Below are 12,572 nucleotides of genomic sequence, written 5' to 3'. Positions count from 1 at the left end.
CAGAAACCTTTGCCTCACCCAGTGCCCTGGTTCATCATTTGGACCAAAATTAACCCCAATGAGATAGGGATAAAATCATGCTCAGGGCATAATAAATGGTTGAAGTTTTACAAAAGAATTTCATAGATTATGATAATTTCATAGAACATAATACTGTTTAAATCAATAATTCTTTTTGTGAGACATGATTTGCATATAGATTTGTGAAATAGATGAATTCTTGTTTTTGTAAGGTTTTGAATTAAAAGTGCAACTTCCCAGGGTGGGAATCAAACCCAGGACAGAGCAGTGAGATCACCAAGCCCTTACCACGAGACCACGAGCAAATTATAAATTGTTTTATTGCTGCATCGTTATAGTTGGTACCATTATTGTCATTTTCAATCCACTTGATTCACACCAAAACAAATTGCAACCGTGATCATAAATTCACGCAACTTTGAGAACATATTCAAATGATTTGCTGAATCCACCCCTTGCACCATTGCAACCCAGGTTCGATTCTTTGTCAGGGAGATAATATTTACAACACGATTATCAAACTAAAACCCGTATATAATTGATGACATGCAGCTAATGTGAAAAATAAGAATTCATTTAATCACCATCAATTGACTGATAACTTTCTTTTGCAGAATGAAAGAAAAAATAATGTGGTTACTGAGGGACAGTGGTGGCTTCAATCATTTATTTTTTCTTTTCATGAGATGAACTTTTATCCCTATCTCATTTACACACTGTATTTTAGGAGAATGGTTTAAATTTTAAGTGCTTATGACTCCAGGAATCCGGTGCAACTTTTGTTGAAATTAACAGGACCGACTGCATCACAGAAAAAATATTCTCGAACATAATGTTTTTAGATCATGCCCCGGCCGATCATTCTTCGGTGCAAAGTGGATGAACTGACCCTTCCCCACATTGAACCCCAGTAATCACAGTTAAGGTGAGATTTAATAGAGGTTTTCAGAATTATGGTGAAACTGTTTCCACGAGCAGGAGTGTCGGTAACCAGAGAACACAGACAGAATTTAATTGGTAAAAGGAAAAATCCGGGGCGGGGGATGTAGGGAGAGGAGGTATATTTTTACTCAGCGAGGTGTTACGATCCGGAATGCACTGTTTGAAACGTTTTGTCCTCAAGTAAGAAGGCAGTGTTCAGGAATAAAGTGAAAGGTTGAATCATCTGCACTGACTCTCTTTAACAAACATTTCACCGTTCCAAATGGCAGAAGTCACGCGGAGATAAATATCCACTACAGAGTCTGTAAACTCCCGCTGGAGGTCCCGAGTTCAATTCCAGAACTGGGAAATGTTAAGTTGCAACAGGTTTTAAGTAAGTGCAGAGGCAGGGAAATGGGGGAGGGCAGAGTGGCAGGCAGGAGAGATCAAATGACAAAACGGTGATGGTGCATTTCTCTTCAACAAATATTCATTATTAGATGCAGGTAAAATATCATTCAAATTATCCAGCGTGTTCTGAATTGTTTCTCCTAATACCATCTGTGGAATAGCCAGAAATTAAATATCGTGTCACATGGTGCGATGGCATGTTCCAGTTCTATATATGTATCCATAGAATCAATTTCCAACAGTATCTTCAAACCCAATGACGACATTTATTTCCAATGCGTTTGCTGCAGGAACATGATCAGTCTATTTTTTGAATCGTTTTACTTGAACTCAATGCTCCCAAAAGTATTGTAGTGGGAACTAACTGGATAACAGCGCAATGTTTGCAGAATATATTCGCGCAGCCAAAATGCACATTGACAAGCTGGAACTGTGGGGCACTGAATCCTCAGAGGGAAAATTAACAGTTAAAGGCTTTGTCCCAGGGTGGGCTCTAACCACCAACCTTTCGGTTAATAGCAGAACGCACTAGCCCATTGTGCCACAGAGACTGACGCAGGCACATGTTACAAGACATCTTTAACCAGGGTGTCAATGAATTAAAGCTTCAGATTGCTCTGACCAGGTTGGAACTTGTCCACTCTCAGTTTTACTTTTCCAAAATAAAGAGTGCTTCATTGTGGATGCCTGGAAGAAGTCTGGTCCTACAGTTGCCCCAAGCTAAGTGAGTGGGCAAAAATTTGGCAGATGGGGTATAATGTCGGAAAGTGTGAGCTCATGCACTTTGGCTTAAAAATCAAAGAGCAAGTTATTAGTTAAATGGAGAAAGGTTGCAAAATGTTGCAATGCAGCGGGACCTGGGGGTACTTGTGCATGAAACACAAAAGAATAGTATGCAAATACAGCAAGTGATCAGGAAGACCAATGCAATCTTGGCCATTATTACAAAGGGAATGGAATATAAAAGCAGGGAAGTCTTGCTACAATTATACAGGGTATTGGTGAGGCCACACCTGGAATACTGCGTGCAGTTTTGGTTTCCATATATATGAAAGGATATACTTGCTTTGGAGGCAGTTCGGAGAAGGTTCACTAGCTTGATTCCGGAGAGGAGCGGGTTGATGGGACTGGACGGTTTAAATGCAGGAAGAATGTTCATAATGTTTGGAAAGTCCAGAACCAGGGGACATAGTCTAAGGATAAGGGGTAAGCCATTTAGGACAGAGATGAAGAAAAATGTCCTCACTCAGAGAGTTGTGAACCTGTGGAATTACCTGCTGCAGATAGTTGTTGATGCCAGTTCATTCGATATATTCAAGTGGGAGTTAGATATGGCCCTCACGGCTAAAGGATCAAGGGGTATGGAGAGAAAGCAGGAAAGGGGTACTGAGGTGAATGATCAGCCATGATCATACTGAATAGTGGTGCAAGTTCGAAGGGCCGAATGGCCTACACCTGCATCTATTTTCTATGTTTCTATGTTTCTATGTTGACTTATGAGGAAAGGTTGAGTTGGTTGGGCCTTTAATCATTGGAGTTCAGAAGAATGAGAGGTAATCTTATTGAAACGTATAAGATTATGAGGGGACTTGGCAAGGTGGATGCAGAGAGGATGTTTCCACTGATGGGGGAGACTAGAACTAGAGGGCATGATCTTAGAATAAGGGGCCGCCCATCTAAAACAGAGCTGAGAAAAAATTTCTTCTCTCAGAGGGTTGTAAATCTGTGGAATTCGCTGACTCAGAGAGCTGTGGAAGCTGGGGCATTGAATAAATTTAAGACAGAAATAGTTTCTTAAACGATAAGGGGATAAAGGGTTATGGGGAGCGGGCGGGGAAGTGGAGCTGAGTCCATGATCGGATCAGCCATGATCTTATTGAATGGCGGAGCAGGCTCGAGGGTCGTATGGCCTACTCCTGCTCCTATTTCTTATGTTCTTATGTTGTATAATCTGGAAACACTATTCCACTGTTTATACAAACATTAAGAGAGTAAGAGGAGATAATAAATGATGTTTGTACAGGAGGAGTTTTTGGGGAAGCGGAATGATTGTCTCCAGGAAGTACTTGAGGCAGACATCACTGCAACTTCTGAGGCAAAAGTGAGCAATATTTGACTCAGATGAAGACACAAGACTATGGAGGGAGAGAGCAGAGCAGAGGGAGTAGTGTTCGATTACTCCACCAAACCGCTGGCAGATATGTGCTGGACAGAATGGCCTCCTACTGTGTTACAAACACCGATTATTCAATTGTTGATGGCTGTGTATTTCTAGCATTGTCCCCGCTGAGGAAGTGCAGTCTGAAGTGTGAAGAGGAAATAGTGCATTTGGTCTGCACGTTTTTCGGTTTTGGAAACAGCTCTTTGCTTTCAGGAATGTTACGTTTGCTATTACAGAGCCTCACGGTGGAAATTGACTGGGCAATATGAGCGGAAATATGAGCGGTTTGCGTCCAGACTGCGAGCTGTGCACTCCATAAGTAATCCCACTGAGGATCTGAAGATATAACCGCTCTCACACACACAATCTTGCGCAACAAGCAGTGATTGATGTTCGGCTGAAATTATCGGGCTCCGATTGCGTTCTGAGAGCATTTGGTCACATGACCATTTTATGCACGAACCGACGCAGTAACACCTGGAATGGTGATGGAACAGAGAGAAATCAACAAAGGTTCAAGGAGAGCAAAGGGAAAGGGAAAGGGTGGGATTCAACACCTCAATGAAAAAATGAAAGGGCAGGAAGTTGTGAAATTCAGATCGAGTAAAGAGCAGCATTTGACAAAGTGGAATATAAGTACCAAGAGCAAAACTCATCCCCAGCTGAGGATTTGAAAGACATGCCTGTTTAACGAGAGTTTCAGTAGTTTTCTCCTTTATCATTTGCACATTTCATCATTTGGTCTGTGACCAATGGTCCATGCTGCCCTGATGTGAACTGGCCACCCTATATTAAGTATAGAAACATAGAAACATTGAAAACAGGTGCAGGAGTAGGCCATTCGGCCCTTTGAGCCTGCACCACCATTCAATAAGATCATGGCTGATCATTCACCTCAGTACCCCTTTCCTGCTTTCTCTCCATACCCCTTGATCCTTTTAGCCGTAAGTGCCACATCTCACTCCCTCTTGAATACATCCAATGAACTGGCATCAACAACTCTCTGCGGCAGGGAATTCCACAGGTTAACAATTCTCTGAGTGAAGAGGTTTCTCCTCATCTCAGTCCTAAATGACTTACCCCTTATCCTTAGACTATGTTCCCTGGTGCTGGACTGCCCCAACATCGGGAGCATTCTTCCTGCATCTAACCTGTCAGAATTTTATATGTTTCGATGAGATCCCCTCTCATCCTTCCAAACTCCAGTGAATACAGGCCCAGTCGATCCAGTCTCTTCTCATATGTCAGTCCTGCCATCCTGGAAATTAGTCTGGTGAACCTTCGCTGTACTCCCTCAATAGCAAGAACATCCTTCCTCAGATTAGGAGACCAAAACTTAACACAATACTCCAGGTGAGGCGTCACTAAGGTCCTGCACACCTGCAGTAAGACCACCCAGCTCCTTTACTCAAATCCCCTAACTATGAAGGCCAACACAGCATTTGCCTTCATCTCCACCTGCTGTACCTGCATGCCAACTTTCAATGACTGATGTACCATGACACCCAGGTCTCGTTGCACCTCCCCTTTTCCTAATCTTCCGCCATTCAGATAATATTCTGCCTTCGGGTTTTTGCCACCCAAGTGGATAAGCTCACATTTATCCACATTATACTGCATCTGCCATGCGTTTGCCCACTCATCTAACCTGTCCAATTCACCCTGCAGCCTCTAAGCATCCTCCTCACAGCTCACATCGCCACCCAGTTGAGAGTGATCTGCAAACTTGGAGATATTACAGTCAATTCCTTCAGCTAATTCGTAAATGTATATTGTAAAGAGCTGGGGTCCCAGCACTGAGCTCTGCGGCACCCCACGAGTCACTGCCTACCATTCTGAAAAGGACCCCTTTATCCCGACTCTCTGCTTCCTGTCTGCCAACCAGTTCTCTATCCATATCAGTACATTACCCCCAATACCATGTGCTTTAATTTTGCACATCAATCTCTTGTGTGGGACCTTGCCAAAAGCCTTTTGAAAGTCCAAATACACCACATCCACTGGTTCTCCCTTGTCCACTCTACTCATTACATCCTCAAAAAACATCCTCACTATTTCTGGGGCCACTTCCTGAAGTACTCTGGGATGCAGACTATCTGGCCCCGGGGATTTATCGGCCTTCAATCCCATCAATTTCCCTAACACAATTTCCCGCTTAATAAGGATTTCCTTCAGTTCTTCTTTCTCACTAGATCCTCGGTCCCCTAGTATTTCCGGAAGGTTATTTGTGTCTTCCTTCATGAAGACAGAACTAAAGTTTTTCTTCAACTGGTCCGCCAATTCTTTCATCTCCATTATAAATTCACCTGCATCTGACTGCAAGGGACCTACATTTGTCTTCACTAATCTTTTTCTCTTCACGTATCTATAGAAACTTTTGCAGTCAGTTTTTATGTACCCAGCAAGCTTCCTTTTATACTCTATTTTCCCCCTCCTAATTAAACCCTTTGTCCTCCTCTGCTGAATTCTAAATTTCTCCCAGTCCTCAGGTTTGCTGCTTTTTCTGGCCAATTTATATGCCTCTTCCTTGGATTTAACACTATCTTTAATGTCCTTTGTTAGCCACGGTTGAGCCACCTTCCCCGTTTTATTTTTACTCCAGACAGGGACGTACAATTGTTGAAGTTCATCCATGTGATCTTTAAATGTTTGCCATTGCTGATTCACCATCAACCCTTTAAGTATCACTCACCTATCTATTCTAGCCAATTCACGTCTCATACCATCGAAGTTACCTTTCCTGAAGTTCAGGACCCGAGTCTCTGAATTAACTGTGACACTCTCCATCTTAATAAAGAATTCTATCATATTATGGTCACCCTTTCCCAAGGGGCCTCGCACATCAAGATTGCTAATTAGTCCTCTCTCATTACACATCACCAAGTCGAGGATGGCCAGCACTCTAGTTGGTTCCTCAAGACATTGGTCTAGAAGACCATCCCTAATACACTCCAGGAAATCCTCCTCCATCTCATTGCTACCAGTTTGGCTAACCCAATCAATATGCAGATTAAAGTCGCCCATGATAACTGCAGTATCTATATTGCATGGCCATACTGCCCCTCGAACCTGCTCCACCATTGAATAGGATCATGGCTGATCCGATCATGGACTCAGTTATACTCCCCATAACCCATTATTTCCTTATCGTTTAAGAAACTATCTATTTCTGGCTTAAATTTATTCAATGTCCCAGCTTCCACAGCTCTCTGAGGCAGCGAATTCCAAGATTTACAACCAACTGAAAGAAGAAATTTCTCATCATCTCAGTTTTAAATGGGGGGCCCCTTATTCTAAGATTATGCCCCCTAGTTCTAGTCTCCCACATCAGTGGAAACATCCTTTCTGCATTCACCTTGTCAAGCCCCAACATGATCTTATACGTTTCGCTACGATCACCTCTCATTTTTCTGAATTGCAATGCGTAGAGGCCCAATCTACTCAACCTTTCCTCATAAGTCAACCCCCTCATTGCCGTAATCAACCTAGTGAACATTAACTGAACTGCCTACAAAGCAGGTATATCATTTTGCAAATATGGAAACCAAAACTGCACGCAGTATTCCAGGTGTGGCCTCACAAATACCCTGTATAACTGTAGCAAGATTTCCCTGCTTTTATACTCCATCCCCTTTGCAATAAAGGCCAAGATTCCATTGGCCTTCCTGATCACTTGCTGTTCCTGCATGCTAACCTTTTGAGTTTCATGCACAAGTACCCCCAGGTCCTGCCGTACTGCAGCACTTTGCAATCTTTCTCCATTTAAATAATAACTTGCTCTTTGATTTTTTTCTGCCAAAGTGCATGACTTCACAATTTCCAACATTATACTCCATCTGCCAAATGTTTGCCCACTCACTTAGCCTGTCTATGTCCTTTTGCAGATTTTTTGCTAGCTCACACGTTGCTTTTCCTCCCATCTTTGTATCGTCAGCAAATGTGGCTATGTTACACTCAGTCCCTTCTTCCAAGTCGTTAATATAGATTGTAAATAGTTGGGGTCCCAGCACTGATCCCTGGGGCACCCCACTAGTTACTGATTTGAGAAAACATTTCTTCACTCAGAGAATTGTGCATCTTTGCGATTATATTCCACAAATGGCAGTGGCAGCTCAGTTGTTGTGCTTATTCAAGACAGAGATCGACAGATTTTTGGATCTTAAGGGAATCGTGGGATATGGGGACAGTGTGGGAAAGTGGAGTTGAGGCAGAAGATCAGCCATATTCTCATTGTACGACGGAGCAAGCTCGAAGGGATGAATGGCCGACTCCTGCTCTTATTTCTCGCGTTCTTATGCACTTATTCGGTATTTTGCCTCATAAGCAGTGAAGCTGTAACCCAGAGAATATACGGAACGCGTGCTCAATAACAGATCCAACTTGACGTGTGGTGGGTCAGCTTTACTTCACCTTTCTAGTCACAAGAACATAAGAAATAGGAGCAGGAGGCAGTCATTCAGCCCCTCGAACCTGCTCCACCATTCAATAAGATCATGGCTGATCTGATCATGGACTCAGCTCCACCTCCATGTCCTTCCTTCCCTTATTACTCAAAACTGTGTCTATTTCCGCCTTAAATATATTCAATGTCCCAGCTTCCACAGCTCTGTGGGGCAGAGAATTCCACAGATTTACAACCCTCTGAGAGAAAAAATTTCTCCTCATCTTAGTTTTAAATGGGCAGCCCCTTATTCTATCTATGTCACCTAGTTTTAGTTTCCCCTATTAGTGGAAACATCCTCTCTGCATCCACCTTGTCGAGCCCCACCATTATCTTATCTGTTTCAATAAGGTCACCTCTCATTCTTCTGAATGGTAACATGTTAAGTCATTAATTTTCTTCTTTAGCAACACGTTATGTTTTAATTCAGTACAGGAGCTTCATACACAAGTCATACCAGCTCTCCCATTCATAGTGTTCGCCAAAGAAACTCCAATTTTACAGAACCTACACAGAACCAAAGGATAGTCCACAGGACAGCCATTTGTGTCTGTGTTACTGCGGCAGGGATAGAGAGAACAATTGTGTTACTGGGGCATGGATAGAGAGAACAATGCTGATTTCAACCCTGGGAGGGAAACCAGCGCACAAGCTGATCTCCAGTCCTTTGTGCTGAGATTATTATTCACAGGAAGGTGATCTGAAATCTTTGCAATCTATGAGTGATGGACAAAGGCCAATGATGCACGTCCTAAATGTGTGTATTGAAGAATGCATTGTGGGGTTGTAGACATCACAACAGACACATGGAGGGTTAGTTATCTTACCCACCGTCCTTTGCTCCACATGGCCGATATTCATCTCGAGAAGAACAGAATATTTCCCCAGTACATTTTCCTGTTAAGGTTTGAATGGTAAAACACGCCGTTAAATGACAACAACTCTGGGTTGTCACTATCAGGGAGGAAGATCGCTCATTGCTGCTGAAGATTTGCCATGTGTATAATCAAAGGTTGGGGAATGTTGCCTGTTCCAGAATTGGAAGATCGCTGCTAGCTGCAGTTAAAGGGAGTTTATGGTTATATGGAGAAGGGAGTTCTGGTCATCCAATGAGATGAGTTTTTGTATTATCAGCGGTGAATGTTCATTATTGCATGAATTACAATGTCAATTCTCCACCCCACAGAGATATCTTCATTTCAGTGAAGCAATGTCCTGAAATTGCAGTCGGAGGCGAACCTCTGGAGCACACCTCAGACACACAATATATTCCCAAGTAGACCTCCAGGTTCCCAGGCTGCACAGAGTTCTGTTTTGGGGCCTGCAGCTGTCGCCTGTGTAAAGACCCACGGATCCCAGGGACGCAGACAGTTTGGGAACGTCCCTGAGATCACGTGGGAATGGTCATCCTATCAAAATGGAGAATTCCATTATAGCCGTTTCCGAATCGAATCCCCAAATAATTAAACTACAAATGTTACTGAGCATAAATGTTCTGATTTTCAAATTTAATTAAAAACCACTTTCTAAAACAAATACAATAAAAGTTACCATTTTTGAAAAATTATATGAAACATTTTAAGCCGTGCCAATATTTTATTAAACAAATATTAAGTATTTGCACGTCATTTTGTTTTTAAATTCTGATCTATAATAACCAAGGCATACCTTGACAGATCACAAGCTCCGGGTTTTCCTGCACACGGAAGTTGCGGGGCCCTTTAGAAGGATTAACACAGGGGACGCAGAGCTTACAACACCGTATTTCTGCCCAAATAGCCAATATCACACCAGACGGCAAGTCGGTGTACACATGGTGACATTCGGACACACAGTTCACTAATCCACATGCTCCCGTTGTGCCACCAACAACACAGTAAGAAGGTTTAAAAACTGTAAGCTGAATCAAATGACCTGTTAGATCATGATACGAGGCAGCATTTTCCACGTCTTCAACCCCACACTTCAGATCAATGATTATCTTCTTCACCAAAACCAGAACGGTGTGTTTGATCCTTCAGAGTAAAGTTATTGCTATGTCCTTACTCTACATTATAAATGCAAACGAGGCCCATGCTTGAGAGAAGGTCAGTCTGTGACCTGTCCTTCATTCCATAGCACTCAAGTGATGAAGATGGTTGGAGCTTCCCCTTTTATACCTGAAGGTCCAGGTTAGGAGTGTCTCCCACAAGTTCGCCACCTAGTGGTCATTGTTCTCACAGTGTACAACTTGTCAATTTATACATGGGTTACAATGCTGGTTGAATATATGACATCACCTCCCCCGCCGAAAGTCTTATTGGGATCACAGGTTGAGTCTCTCTGGTGGTTTACACTCTCTTGTAGAGCGCCTGAGTTGGGGTCCGGTTGTTGGGCGCTGGCCTGAGTGTCTGCTGTTTGCAGTGCCTGTGCCCTGTCCCGACTGCCCACAGTGACAGGGCTCTCCTCCCTTTGGTTCAGGTGTTCGGTCACCTGTGGTGGAGTGAACTCTATATCGTGTTCTTCCTCTGCTTCTTCTACGGGGTTGCTGAACCTCATTTTTGTTTGATCCACGTGTTTGCGGCAGATTTGTCCATTAGTAAGTTTAACTACCAGAATCCTATTCTCCCCATTTTACAATCACAGTGCCTGCGATCCATTTGGGCCCTGCAGGGTAGTTGAGGACAAAGACAGGGTCAATTACATCAATACATCGCGCCCTCGCATTCCTGTCATGGTAGTCGCATTGTGACTGGCGCCTGCTCTCGACAATTTCTTTCATGGTCGGGTGTATAAGGGATAACCTGGTTTTGAGCGTACATTTCTATTAGCAGCTCTGTGGCTGGAACCCCTGTGAGCGAGTGTGTTCGGGATCTGTAGGCCAACAGGAAGCGTGATAAGCGGCTTTATCGGGAACCCTCTTGGATTCCGAGTATCCCCTGTTTGATTATCAGCACTGCTCGTTCTGCCTGGCTGTTTGAGGCCGGCTTGAATGGTGCCATTCTGACATGGTTAATTCCATTGCCTGCCATGAAATTCTGGAATTCAGTGCTTGTGAAGCACGAGCCATTGTTGCTGACCAAGACATCCAGTAGACCATGGGCGGCGAACATTGCCCATAGACTTTCTAGTGTGGCAGATGATGTGCTTGAATTTAAAATGTAACACTTGATCCATTTGGAGTAGGCGTCTACTGCAACCAAAAATATTTTTCCCATGAAAGGACCTGCGTAGTCCACATGGATGCGTGGCCAAGGCTTGACGGGCCAGCAGCACGGGCTAAGGGAGGCTTCCCTGGGCGCATTGCCCAGCTGGGCACACGTGTTGCACCTGCGAACACAAAGTTCCAGATCTGCGTCTATCCCTGGCCACCAAACATGTGAACCTGGCAATTGCCTTCATCATGACAATGCCCGGGTGCTTATTGTGGAGTTCCCTGATGAACACCTCTCTGCCCATCTGGAGCATGACTACGCGGTTTCCCCACAGTAGGCAATCGGCCTGAATCGAGGGTTCATTCCTGCACCTGTGAAATAGTTTAAATTCCTCAGGGCATGCCCTGTACGTGGCTGCCCAGTCCCCATTCAGGACACATTTCTTGAATAAAGGTAATAGCGGATTTAATCTGACGGGCTGTCACAGGTGAGCCTTCGCATCCGAAAACTTCAACAGCCATGACCATCTCAGCACCATGCTCGGTAGCCCCCTCAGTGGTGGCTAGTGGGAGCCTGCTGAGTGCATCGGCGCAGTTTTCAGTGCCCGGTCTGTGCCGAATTGTATAGTCACAGGCGGCTAACGTGAGTGTCCACCTCTGTATGCGGGCCGATGCGTTTACATTTATGGCCTTGTTGTCGGCCAAAAGGGACGTTCGGGGTTTGTGATCTGTCTCCAGCTCAAATTTCCTGCCAAACAGGTACTGGTGCATTTTCTTTACCACATATACACATGCAGGCGCCTCCTTTTCTGCCATCCCGTAGCCCCTTTCTGCCTGGGACAGACTTCTGGAGGCATAAGCTACCGGCTGTAACTGATCCTTGGCATTGACATGCTGCAACACACACCCGACACCATAGGACGACGCATCACACGTTAACACAAGTTTCTTACATGGGTCATATAGTGTTAACAGATTGTTGGAACATAACAAATTGTGTGCTCTATTAAAAGACCTTTCCTGGCTGTCCCCCCAGACCCATTCGCAACCTTTGCTTAGGAGCACGTGTAGCGGCTCTAGCAGCGTGCTCAATTTGGGAAGAAAGTTACCAAATATTTCGGGAGCCCCAGGAACAAACGCAGCTCCGTCGTGTTACGGGGTCTGTGTGCTCTCTGGATCGCTTCCGTCTTGGACGCAGTAAGGCTGATCCCGTCTACTCCGAGCCTCATCCCCAGGAATTCAACCTCTGGAGCTAGGAAGATGCACTTCGCCTTTCCCTGTCGCAGCCCTACCCGGTCCAGTCTGCGTAGCACCTCCTCCAGGTTGTGGAGGTGTTCTTCAGTATCGTAACCCGTGATGAGAATGTCGTCCTGAAAAACCACCGTCCCTGGAATCGACTTGAGGAGGCTTTCCATATTTCGTTGGAAGATCGCGGCGGTGGAGCGAATCCCGAACGGACATCTGTTGTACTCAAACAACCCCTT

Source organism: Pristiophorus japonicus, unplaced genomic scaffold (genome assembly GCF_044704955.1).
Source record: "Pristiophorus japonicus isolate sPriJap1 unplaced genomic scaffold, sPriJap1.hap1 HAP1_SCAFFOLD_147, whole genome shotgun sequence".
Classification (NCBI taxonomy): Eukaryota; Metazoa; Chordata; class Chondrichthyes; family Pristiophoridae; genus Pristiophorus; species Pristiophorus japonicus.
Note: the sequence above shows the minus strand (reverse complement) of the source record.